Here is a 13,658-nt window from a genome sequence, read left to right as displayed (position 1 = left end):
TGTAAACAGGACTCTTTTTCTACACTTTTATCTCAATTTTATTGCTTTTTTGAAGTTTATTAAAATTAGGATTTCTAAAATCCTCTTTATTTTGCAATCTTTGTTGGACTGTAGCCTCAGTTTCTCTGGAAGTTACAATTTTGGCTTTTGTGGTATTTGGACAACATTATCTTTAAGAAATCCCTTAGGGGAAGGGGGAGAAATCTTGACTTCTATAAAGTTGGGGCATCAATTTCCCAAACTCTTGTTTTTTTCTTCTATGTTGTCCTTTCAGACAGCACAATAGCAATAATATATTTCCAGGGGAGCAGACCTGGTCTGTGCTTCTCTTTTGAATGTGATCCAAGACTTAATATTCTGCTCCCTTTTAAGAGCTGGATCCTTAATAAGTTCCTGTCAATTAGACTCTTTTTGGATGGACTATGTCTTCCTCCATGTGCCTCCCATGAACAATGAATGATAATGTGTGAAGGATAGAACAGACGAGAGTTAGGCCCAGATAGGTGCCTGCTCTGAATTTGGGGGTGTTCAAAAATAGGAACCTGGATATGAATTTTGCGGATAATATTTTTCCCCTCTGTAAAAATTAGCTGAATCAAAATATCCAGATCCAAACTCCCTTAAGTTTTTAGGAATTCAAAGTCTGTATCCAGCTCCAGATTTGGGGCCTTATTCGCCTCTGATGCCAGTTTTAAACAGGATTTGCCATACTGAATCAGACTAATGGTCCGTTTAGTTCAGGATCCTCTCTCTGACACTGGCCAGTGCCAGCTGCTTTCAGAAAAAGAAATCTTGTATTGTTAGTTGGGGATTAGCCAAGAAAGTTTCCTCCTAATTCCCAGAAGTTAGAGGTCGTTTTGTGTCTTGAAGCTTTATATCCTTTTCTAAGCACATTTTAAAATACTAAAAAGAAAAGGAGTACTTGTGGCACCTTAGAGACTAACCAATTTATTTGCTCAAATAAATTGGTTAGTCTCTAAGGTGCCACAAGTACTCCTTTTCTTTTTGCGAATACAGACTAACACGGCTGTTACTCTGAAACCTTAAAATACTAAATAACTCTGCACATTCTTATTATCCATATACAAGTTTACTCCATTGAGTTCTTCTTGATTTGCACCATTGTAAGTGAGAAGCAAATCAGGCCCCTGGACTTTGCAGCTTGTTCTCCTCTCTCAAACAAATTCTCTTAGCAAGTTGATTAATTTCCCTGCCACAACTTATAAGGCATCCAAGCAATGTATGGATTGCCACAGTTAGCCTCTATGCATCTAAGGTCCTTCAGAGAGCATTCCAGTAAGATTGAGAAGAATGCTCAGAAAGTTTGATACCAATGGAGCCCCTTAGACAGATATGCAGTCTTGTTCTAGACTTCCAATATAACCTTGGGTAAATCTCTCTGCCTCAGTTTCCCCTCCAATAAAACAGGGATGCTAATGTCTACCTCCTGTGGGTGTTTGGAAGGATTAATTTATTAATATTTGTAAAATGCTTTGAAATCTTTTCTGTCTTACCAAACACATTTAAAATTGTCTATACTGTTCTTATCAGCCTTCCCCTCTGTCAGTTATCTTTTCCCATGCTGCAGGACGTGGCCTGGAAAAGCCCTCTTTGGGAAGCAGAGAGAGTGACAGAGGCACAAGCTCAGTTGGCTGGAACTCTTGGAAGAAAGCCCTTCTGCATAGATCAATGAAGCTCTGCCTGAAGGATTAATATTAAAAAACATTAAAGCATTTTAACACAGGAAAAACTTTGATTTCCCGCCCCCCGCAGCTCCTTGTTCTCGGAGACCATGGCATTGTGGGTGTTCAGTGCCTCTGAAAACCACACTGCTTATTTAGACACCCATGTTTGAGAAGGTACAGGCTCCACACCAAACAGCTGTAAGTTAAGCTCTAAATGAGTATCGAAGACTTGCCCCTCTCTGTAGATTCCCAAATACCCCTCCCCCCAAGTTAAGGTTCACCTGCCATATGCCAAGCCACGGGCTCAGCAAGTCTTTTGCTATTTTTGTCCCTTCTTTAGGGAGGCAGCTTGCCTGCTTAACTCAACTCGTAATTCTCAGATCATGGTCTGCATGTCTTCAGGTTTGCTACATGTAAAACCCTTCTGACTGCATGTATATTGTTTCACTCTTGGAACCAATGACCTGTAGCATGAGGGTATGACCTGGACAGAATGACCCAAGCCTGGAATAAGGAATTGCAGCTAAAATATATCTTTTGTGGTACCAATATGGAAATGTGGGCATTTTACATTCATAAAAGATAAAACTTGCACCTCAGGGAATGAGATGATATTTATATTTTCTACCCAATAAAAATATGTACCTCAAAAAATAAGTAAGTCTCAATACTATAAATATCCACCATATTTTGTAAGCTTCTGGGTGAATTATAATAAAAATGTATTTAAAAAATAGAACTAAATTAAACCACAATTTCTGATCCAAGGAGGAGGGATGACCCCTTTAATTCCTTATACAACAGGACAGGTTTGAGAGGGACATCTGTTTGATTTTTCCTCCCTGCCCCCATCCCTACAAAAACTGCAAGTCTGTGGACAGAACACTCTGGGAGGGATGAATAATAGCCCACAACTTTTATTTATTTATTTTAATTATAATTTCAAATGTGTCTAGGGTGAAATCCTGGCTCTATTGATTTCAGTGGGGTCAGGATCCCCTCTCCCCAGCACTTTTAGATCTGTATTGTATGGGCTTGATCCTAATCCCACTGAAATGAATGACAACATTTCCATTGACTTCCATAGGCTTTAGATTGGACCCTAACTACAGCACTTGTGTTAGCATGCCTTACTCAGAGGTGTTCTTCCAGTTCAGGACAAAGAATAAAAGAGTCCCCCAAAGGTACAGCAGTACTTGTGTGGGACAGCCTAGTGATCTCTGTTGTGGCTCATGGAGGAGTACTGTTTTATAATAAGAAACAAAACAGCCTTTGTGTAGAGCATAGAGCAGTATGTACTTACAAAAGCCACAAGACAACTTTTCAATCTATTTATAAAAATGCTTGTAAGTCTCATTTCAAGGTGGGTTAAAGATCATCTTTCTTAGCTCAATATTTGTATCTAGAATACTGTAACAAATAAAAAGGGGCGGGGGGTCGAAAATGCCCAACAAGCAAAGAACATGCAAATTCACTGGGTCTTGCAAACTCTTGTTCTCCTGGCTACCAACTGACTCTTGGTTGCCTGCCAATAACTTGCAGTCACTATTTCTGCTTGATTTTGTTCATTCCCTCCGAGCTGCCTTTACTTTTAGACTGCACTGCATTAGACTCTTCCAATCTATATCAAAAGGTCTTGACACAGCCCTACGTACAAGTTGTATAAAAAAGGAATGAATATTTTGCCTTATGAAATATTGGCTAATGGATCCAAGTCATAAAGTACTTATGCTTTTTAATAGAGTGACTTCTGGTATGTTATGATGTGTTGTTATTTGAAGCCAAATTCTGATCTCATTTGTACGCACACAGCCCTACGTACTACAATGGGCTTGTATGTGTGTAACTGACAGCAGAATTTCACCTAATACTTGAAAGGTTTATAGCAGAATATTACACTATTAGCCAGGTTTTTATTTTTCTTGCTAATCATCCCACCTATTCTACTTGCAAGATGTTCACGGACATGTTTTCCAGCAGAACTACTTCAGTTTAATCAAGACTGTATGGAAAAATAACTAATAATTATACCCATAGATCTTACATTGTATAATGGTAGAGTACAAAAGCAACTTAATAAAAATGCTGCCATCAAATCAAAGATTAGCTTTGAAGTCAGAGAGGTTGCTAGTCTTGCTACTTGATCCACATTTATTTTATTATGGTGAATTCATGTATCTATTTCCTGGGAACTGCTGTTGTTGGGCAATTATTTATATATTACCACGCATGGCACTTTATATTAGGTAGAGTGTGCCAAAGAATAGAATTCCTCTCTTGACAAGATTATAACCCAGGGGTTATACAATACAGTGCAAAACAATAGGCAAGTACAAAGTTAATGAATATAGAACATACTATACAGCTGGAATGTTTTGCAGAACAGGTGAATTTTGAGAAGTTTTTTGAAGGAGAGTGCTGGCTGGATGCTAACTGGGAAGCCTTTCCAGGTGTGGGCTAGCATGGACCTGGTGAAAAGGTATAAAGATTCTGCCTATATGAGGGAAATTTCTCAATATTTCCCACTGTTGCTTCAGCTCCACTGAAGTTAGTAAAGTTGGAAGACCTAATATAGGCTAAGGTGTTAAAAACAGCAGTGGCAGCTGTCTACAAAGGCTCCCAAATTTAACATTGGCAGTGGAGCTGAACAAATGTAGACAGGACGACAGGGAACAGACAGGAGTGAAGTCTGGGTGAAACAAAAGGAGTGGGAGGGAGCACAAGAGATGAAGTACAGCCTGTTCCTAATCGGAGTAAAGCTGTACCTAGTCCAAAATACAATACACAGCATATAATTGAAAAAGATGCCTAGACTTTACGTTCCTTAATTTGTGTGCGCCAAGCAGTAGGATGTTCTGGTCATTAAGGAAATTAGCTTTAAAAAAATTTTTTTTTAAAATTTTTTAATTACAAGCTGCATTTTGTCTTTGTTGTTAGATGGGGTCAGTCAGGTTACTGAAATAATTATTGTGCTCTTCTTGGCACTGGTTAAAGCTTAACTGGAGTAACTGCATTCAGTTCTGTATGGGGGAAAAAAGACACATGGACCAATTGAAGAGTTTAGAGGAGTGCAACAAAGATGGTAAGAAGTTTGGCAAATAGGATCTAAGTGGAAAGGTTAAGATAACTTGGCATCTTTAGCCTAAAGGAAAGACAAGTGTGCGTGGGGGACATAACAGGAAACATAAAGGAATGTTTTAAAGAGGACAAGGATCAATTATTCTCATTAGTCACTGAGGATAGGACAAATAATAATTGGCTGAAGCAGGAGGGAAGTTTTTAGGTTAAATATTAGGCAAAACTGTAGAAGAACTCTTAGACGATGGGACAAGCTGCCAAAGGCAGTTGTGCAATCGCTGTTGTTGGAGTTATTCGAGGCTAAACACCCGTCTACAGGAACAGTTTATAGAACAATTAAATGAATCCTGCCACAGTGCAGAGGGGTGGTCCCTTAGAGCCCCATTGATTCTACAATTTGGTTATGTATCCAATTTCTTTAAGTTGTTTGGTTTTTTTCCTTTCCCCTAAACCCTGGAGTTTATTTCAGCCTTCATTAAAATCAATTGGAGGGGAGGGGAAGAGAAATCGGCCTTTTAAAGATACTCTTTTGGCTCTCCAGAAAACTTTGAAAAACATAAAATATCAACTGATTTGCAATCACGTGTTTCCTTTTAAGACTTTCGATCTCTCAGATTTCCTCTCTCTTCTATTGTGCAATCTCCTTTTTGTCCCTTTGGAAATGTGGGGACTAGGAAAGAAGGGGAGAAAGCACTTAATAGAATTGCAGGATTTTATTCCTTGGCCCTCTCTCTCCTCTTTTTAGCAGCAAAATTTGGGATTTCAGCCTTAAATTATCCCTGGAAATCACTGACAATATGCTTGTCCTCATTTCTGTGTCTACTACCTGTAAATAAATGATCTGTCGGATAGTGAGCAAATCTGCTTGCTTGTGAGTAGTCCCATTTAGAGAATCAGTCCCCATCACTTAACTGGTACCAACTGGGAGTAACTCCAGAGTTACACTGGTATAAAAATCACATAGAATCAGACCCATGGACTTCAGTGAGTTGAGTCAATGGGATTTGGCCCAAAGACTCAGTAGGACAGATCCTGATGTCAGATGTATGGTGCGCATCAATGCATATATCAAAGTATCTGTCACCATGCTTGCAAGCAGAGCAGAACTTATTTTTAAAGATACGTTGCACTGTTCTCTGTACATCTGAGATTACCATCTATTTGACCAAATGACAGTCATGAAGAGGAAGCTATTATCTGATACACTGTGGTGATGATAAAAAGGCCAGTGAACTAATTTATATCGCTAGCAGTTCATTACATATGCAATTATAAACCAGCAAGCTGGGCTTGTTTGTTTTTTCCATTAGCATTATAGGTGTAAAACAAAGCATTTTAGTGTTCTCTGAGAGATGGAATAGGGTTCAAGCACCCACTCTGCTGATTTTAACATGGAGGCAGACACACATCTGTTGTTAGGATTAAAAGAAAAGAGTTAGTAAGGATTTAACATACCACCAATAACAGCAGAGTCAAACCAAATCTCTCTATTCCGCCAAGACTGAAATTGCTGAACATGCCCCCGCCCCACTCCCCAAGCATGTTGTGTTTATCACCAAGCTAGAGTATTATCTCTGCAAAACGAGGATATATTTGTTATGGAGATTATCACTGTTTGCCAAATCAATACAGAGAGAAGGTGGGTTGGTCCGGTAAAAGATGTTACCTAACTTCTATTGGTAAGAAGGACAAACTCTCGAGTTTACACAGAGCTCTTCGTCAGGTCTGGGACCTGTGCTCAGAGTGGAACAGATTGTCTAGCACAAGTTAACACATTTCAAGAGACCATTCAAGGTGAAGTGACCCATTAATGCCTGGGGGGAGGAGGCTTTCTCTCTAATGGTTACAATAACACGTCCAAATCAATAAAAATATAAATTAGAATAGGCGATGCCAGTATAGTGTGATGCCCCTTAGGGTTGTGTTAAATCCCTAAGCCCCTCCACCCTTTTGTCCAGAGTTGTGTTGCAATGAGTAAATTGGGGACAAGATTCTGCACCTGACACCCTCTGGAGGGCTGTGTGGAAGGGCTGCACTGCATCCAGGGAGCCTCCCAGGAGCCAGAGCCACACAGAGGTTTTTGGGGGCCTGGCCCAAAAGCTGAACCTGAGAGCCTTCCAAAGAAATGACCACTGGTGGGAGGGTTGGAGAATGAGCCCACACCATGCTCACCCTACAGTGGTAATTCCTGTCCCACAGGGCTAGGTGTTGTGACCTGGGCGAGGGGTGGGGAGTGCCCAGATCTATTCATGGCAGCAGTAGCTCTGTCACCCTTGGAAAGGGTGTAGCATGCTCCAAACTCCAGGCTGGTCATCTTCCTTGGATAGTGGAGAGGAAGTGGGAGGAGCCCCACTTATCCTGGCCTTAATGCCCCTGCATGCAGCTAGCAACTGTTGAGGGCAGTAACAGAAACTCCACCTCGAGTCCCTGCTACCACCTCAACAGTCTAACCACAACCTTGTCTCAGTAAGATTCTGTTCAGCTCCTGCACGGCTGTTCAGAGAAAGAGGAGTTTCTCATACACCCCTTCCTTGCACCCAAGCAAAATGGAGCCAATTTATGGTTCTGTTTGTGGCAAGGGCGGTCCCTTATTTTTCCTTAAAGGGACATGTGCACCTATGGCACCGCATAAAGAAGAAGAATCTCTGCTGAGACACTTTTAACATAGATACTTTTAGAAACATAGATTTTGGTTGATGAACAAAATAATAGGTGAGAGATAACACATACACCCTTATAGCCATTATGTACCATACACATCTAATAGAGAAGAGAGGAAATTATTCTTTTCTTTTGTAATGTATATTAATGTGTCCACAAATTCATCCAGTGATCTTAGAGCTATAGCCCCTTACTCAGTATCTGTTATCTCACTTCTTTCTCTTCCTCCTCTGCCTGGATTAAACCACATGTGGATTTAAAGGGAAGGGACATCTCCTCCTTCCATTGGTAAAACTAAGTAGACAGGAGAAACCAAGGAATAAGAAATATCTACATCAGAAAAATGGTTCATAGGTTAGCACAGAAGAGAACTTAGATCATTGCGTTTAGGAATAAGTGGCAAATCAGCTGTAATAGCTTGCAGAAGACTGTCACAGCCCTGTTGCCATTATCTGTGCCCATTCTGTTCTGCTAGGAGCAAAGGTAACCTGGTGTTTCTACTCCTGCAACATCTGGACCCTTTGCAGCTCAGTGTGAATTCACAAGAGCGAGTGTTCTATGCCAGCATTAGGTAAGTAGATATTATCAATTTCTGTTTGGTGATAGTTTTAAAGGTGGATCCAGCTACAAGAGGGTAGAGCAAGAAAAGCAGGCACCACTTTGGGGGGAGTGCAAGTGAGGCATAAGAAAATCCCTCCAGAGATATCTTCAGAGACTAGTCAAGACAAAAGTTACAGCACAAGCACTTGGAAGGGGGCCATTGCAAACAACTTGTCCTCATTCCAGTTGAGCAACTGTAGGCAGGGACATTTTCAACACAGGCCATTTAGGGACAGAAGGAAAGATTGGATGGCATTAAAAGCAACTGCACAAATACACAGGCCTATGAAGATGTGGCCACCAGCCATGCATATTCAGAACAACCTTTCCTGCTTTTTTTTTTTCTCCCCTACAGTCCCTACCTCAGAAAGGGTCACACCTAATGCCAATCTCTGGTATGTCATGTGTTTGGCAAAATTTAACCTCTGACTAAATCAGTTTTCTTAACTGGGGCTCATACTAAAGAGGGAGCAGGAGTGAGGATGAGGGTGGGGGAGCAGAGAGTAGGGGTAGGAAGAAATTTTAAAGTGATCGATGTGCCAGAGGGAAAAGAGGCGCTTTCCTCTGGTGAAATATTCACCCTCTGATCCTTGGTTTTAAGGGGCCGAGGAAGAGCCACAGTGACAGTCCCACATATTTTTTGAGGAAGTGCTGAGGTGGTGGTGCCAGTTTATTGAAGCCTTCTCTTTTCCCCTACTCACAGGCTGCCCTCCCTCAGCCTTTCCCCTAGCATCTCAGAGACAGCTCAGCTTGTTTTAAAACTTCTGCTGCTCTCCCCACTTACGTATTTGTTCTACATAAAGAAGAACACAGTAATACCAGGGTATAAAATATATCGGAAGGACAGAACGGGTCGTGCTGGTGGGGGAGTGGCACTATAGTGAAAGAAAGCATAAAATCAAATGAAGTAGAAATCTTAAATGAACCAAACTGTACCATAGAATCCTTATGGATAGTAATTCCATGCTTGAATAATAAGAATATAGCAGTAGGGATACACTACCTACCGACCACTTGACCAGGATGGTGATAGTGACTGTGAAGTGCTCAGGGAGATTAGAGAGGCTATAAAAATAAAAAACTCAGTAATAATGGGGGATTTCAACTGTTCCCATATTGACGAGTACATGTCACCACAGGACGTGATGCAGAGATAAACTTTCTTGATACCTTAAATGACTGCTTCTTGGAGCAGCTAGCTCTGTAACCCACAAGAGGAGAGGCAATTCTTAATTTAGTCTTGAGTGGAGCACAGGATCTGGTCTAAGAGGGGAATATAGCTGAACTGCTTGGTAATAGTGACTACAATTTAATTAAATTTAACATATCTGTGGTGGGGAAAACACCAGCACTGTAGCATTTAATTTCAGAAAGGGGGACTACACAAAAATGAGGAAGTTAATTAAACAGAAATTAAAAGGTACAGTGCCAAAAGTGAAATCCCTGCAAGCTGCATGGAAACTTTTTAAAGACACCATAATAAAGGCTCAATTTAAATGTATCCCCCAAATTAAAAAACATAGTAAGAGAACCAAAAAAGTGCCACCGTGGCTAAACAACAAAGTAAAAGAAGCAGTGAGAGGCAAAAAGACATCCTTTTAAAAAGTGGAAGTTAAATCCCAGTGAGGAAAATAGAAAGGAGAAACTCTGGCAAGTAAAGTGTAAAAAAATATAATTAGGAAGATCAAAAAATAAGTTGAAGAACAGTTAGCCAAAGCCTCAAAAAATAATAGCAATTTTTTTTAAGTACATCATAAACAGGAAGCCTGCTAAACAACCAGTGGGGCCACTGGACGATTGAGATGCTAAAGGAGCACCCAAAGATGATAAGGCCATTGCAGAGAAACTAAATGAATTCTTTGCATCGGTCTTCACAGCTGAGGATGTGAGGGAGATTTCCAAACCTGAGCCATTCTTTTTAGGAGACAAATCTGAGGAACTGTCCAAGATTGAGGTGTCATTAGAGGAGGTTTTGGAACAAATTGATAAACTAAACAGTAATAAGTCACCAGGACCAGATGGCATTCACCCGAGAGTTCTGAAGGAACTCAAATGTGAAATTGCAGAACTACTAACTGTGATATGTAACCTATCGTTTAAATCGGCTTCTGTACCAGATGACTGGAGGATAGCTAATGTGATGCCATTTTTTTAAGAAGGGCTCCAGAGGTGATCCTGGCAATTACAGGCTGGTAAGCCTGACTTCAGTACCAGGCAAACTGGTTGAATCTAAGAACAGAAAGAATGGAATTGTCAGACACATAGATGAACATGGTTTTCATAAAGAGAAATCATGCTTCACCAATCTACTAGAACTCTTTGAGGGATCAACAAGCATGTGGACAAGGGCATCCAGTGGATATAGTGTACTTAGATTTTCAGAAAGCCTTTGACAGGGTTCCTCACCAAAGGCTCTTAAGCAAAGTAAGCTGTCATGGATAAGAGGGAAGTCCTCTCATGGATCAGTAACTGTTTAAAAGATAGGAGACAAAGGGTAGGAATAAATGGTCAGTTTTCAGAATGGTAAATAGTGGTATCCCCCAGGGGTCTGTATATTCATATTCATAAAAGCTCTGGAAAAAGGGGAAACAAAATGAGGTGGCAAAATTTGCAGATACAAAACTACTCAAGATAGTTAAGTCCAAAGCACAGTGTGAAGAGTTACAAAGGGATCTCACAAGGCTGGATGACTGGGCAACAAAATGGCAGAAGAAATTTAATGTTGATAAATGCAAAGTAATGCACATTGGAAAAAATAATCCCAGCTAAACATACAAAATGATGGGGTCTAAATTAGCTATCACCGCTCAAGAAAGATCTTGGAGTCGTCATGGATAGTATTCAAAACATGTGCTCAATGTGCAGCAGTCGTCAAAAGAGCTACCAGAATGTTAGGAACTATTAGGAAAGGGACAGATAATATGACAGAAAATATCATATTGCCTCTATATAAATCCATGGTACACCCACAGCTTGAATGCTACATGCAGATGTGGTCACCCCATCTCAAAAAATATATATTGGAATTGGAAAAGGTCCAAAAAATGGCAACAAAAATGATTAGGGGATTGGAACAGTTTCCCTATGAGGAGAGATTAATAAAACTGGGACTTTTCAGCTTGGAAAAGAGACGAGTAAGGTAGTATATGATAGAGGTCTATACAATCATGGCTGGTGTGGAGAAAGTAAATAAGGAAGTGTTATTTACTCCTTTTCATAACACAAGAGCTAGGGATCACCAAATGAAATTAATAGGCAGCAGGTTTAAAACAAAGGGAAGTGTTTCTTCACACAATGCACGGTCAACCTGTGGAACTCATTGCCAGAGGATGTTGTTAAGGCCAAGATTATAACAGGGTTCAAAAAAAGAACTAGATAAATTCATGGAGGATAGGTCCATCAATGGCTATTAGCCAGGATGGGCAGGGATGGTGTCCCTAGCCTCTGTTTGCAAGAAGCTGGGAATGGGAAACGGGGGATGGATCACTTGATGTTTACCTTTTGAGTTCATTCCCTCTGGGGCACTTGGCTTTGACCTCTGTTGGCAGACATGATACTGAGCTAGATGGACTTTTGGTCTGAGCCAATAGGCTATTCTAATGTTGACTCCAGTGCCTTGGGGGTTGGGGAAAGGATATAACAGGACTAGGGTGCCAGTCATGACCAAGGCTTGTGCTTCCTAAGGACAACTCTGGACAGCTATTGTCAACAGATATTTTAAAACTGCTTTCCTCCTCCCCCACTTAGTTAAACCTCACAATACAATTTCATTCAATGAAATTTTAGCAGGAGGAGTCTGGCTTGCTCCGCTGGCTGGTACTCAGGTGGGGAGCCATTCATCTCTAGGTCACTGATTTGAATTTGGCCTACATTGTGAGTAACCACAAGCCATTCCCTTCTGATAGCAGTTCAGTGCTATATGCAAAATATGTAGGTATTCTCAGATCCTAGGCAGTATATCTAGATCATGAAAGCTAATAAATGGGCTGTAGAGACAGAATTACTCTCTCATCTCTCCAAGGCTAATAATGAGGCACATTGGTGAGGGTGTGCGAGGCTGTCTGCATTGCCTCTACCCTAGGAGAGGTACCTGTTGGGTGAAGAAACGGAGAACTTCAGTCTCTTGTGCTGAGGATCCAGCACATTTAAACAGCATTAATTTCACTTATATTTGCAAGTGTGAAACAAAACAGCTATTAGTACAGGGACCTTAAATGTGTTAGTGGTGTTTCCTACTGGTATTGTGCACTTATTAATAAAGCTAAGCTTTTGTCACAGATATTTTTGGAAAAAGTCAGGGACAGGTCATGGGCAATAAACAAAAATTAATAGAAACCGTGACCTATCCCTGACTGTCGCTAAAAATATCCCTGACAAAAGGGATAGGCGGTGCATGGGAGCTGCAGGGACCCCGTGCCCACGGGGCTGGGCTGCTGCGGAGTCCCCTTGCCCCCAGGGGCAGTTGGGAGCTGCGGGGGTCCCCCAGCGGCCTGCTGTGGCTGGGAAGCTATGGGGTCCCCCCAGCTGTCACTGGGCTGCAGGGTCCTGCCACTGCCCACCATGGCTGGGCAAAGGCTGGGAGCTGCAGGCACGGGGCTGGCTGGGAGCTCCAGCCCTGAGACAGAAAATGTCACGGAGGTCAATGGAAGTTACAGATTCCATGACCTAATCGAAGCCTTGCTTATTAATACTATATCATAATTTATATCTTCAAAGTGCTGTGCAAATTTGAACAAATTAATCCTCCCATCATTCCAGGAGACAAGTAATTATTCTTATTTCTGACGTGATATAGATACATGTAGGTGGAAACAACTGCATATAAGTACACTAAATTCTATCTAGTAAACAATAATTCTTGAGGCTTGGATCCAGCAAAGCACTTATGCACAAGCTTAACTTTAGGCACATGAGATGCCCCTTTGAAGTTAGTAGGACTTCTTGCAGGTGACAGAGAGACACATGCTTAAGTGTTTTCCTGGACTGAAGCCTTGATTAGGAACCACTGGGTCCTATTTCTCAAGAAAGTTTATATCAGGGACTGCATTTCATGGTACTTGTATGACACACAAAAAAACAACAACAACAACAACATCAAAAACCCCACCCCACTCCCGCAAAACCCAGTCATCCTAAACTAATAACTGGCATATCTGGCTTTAACCCTTTCATTAGTATTAAATTCACCACTAGTCAGAAGCTGACAGGAGCGATAGCCTGCACAAGTATTCCGTCCTACACCTGTGGTACTTAGGTTGTACTACTTGGGTTTCTGAACTAGAAAGAGCTCAATGCTCCTTGGAGCTGTCTCCATTTGGCACTTGGACATGAAGTCCCCTAGAACATAGAGGTCTTTCTGTGAAAGAGGAGACAGCCCTGATTTCTTTTCCTTTACTCACCATCTCAGAAGTACCTCAGCCTCTTCTTTGCTGCACTTATTCATGTACAGTTTTTCTTTTCCTCTTATCTATTTTCCGTGTAATGGTTTCTGGTGGGGGGCGAGGAGGGGAGAAAGGGAGGAGAGAAATTGTTCTTTGGCAAGCCATATTCTACAGAACACAGCACATCTTGAATACTTGGCAGCTCTTCAAACTTCCTCAAGAGGCTGTTAAAGGGCCTCAAGAAGGGGTAAGG

At 41.2% G+C, this 13,658-nt stretch overlaps 1 protein-coding gene across 1 annotated transcript in view; it reads right to left on the bottom strand.

Annotated features, from left to right (window-relative positions):
- The window catches only part of PPP2R5C (protein phosphatase 2 regulatory subunit B'gamma), a 326,481-nt gene extending 312,961 nt beyond the window's left edge, over nt 1–13,520 (bottom strand). Inside the window, exon 1 of the mRNA XM_084630786.1 lies at nt 13,424–13,520. The gene's annotated coding sequence lies outside the window, so the exon portion shown is untranslated. The remainder of the gene's footprint in view (nt 1–13,423) is intronic.
- Between the last annotated feature and the right edge of the window lie 138 nt (nt 13,521–13,658).

This window comes from Lepidochelys olivacea (assembly GCF_965140295.1).
Source record: "Lepidochelys olivacea isolate rLepOli2 genome assembly, chromosome: 6".
Taxonomy (NCBI): domain Eukaryota; kingdom Metazoa; phylum Chordata; order Testudines; family Cheloniidae; genus Lepidochelys; species Lepidochelys olivacea.
Note: the sequence above shows the minus strand (reverse complement) of the source record. Positions and strands in the feature narration are given on the sequence as shown.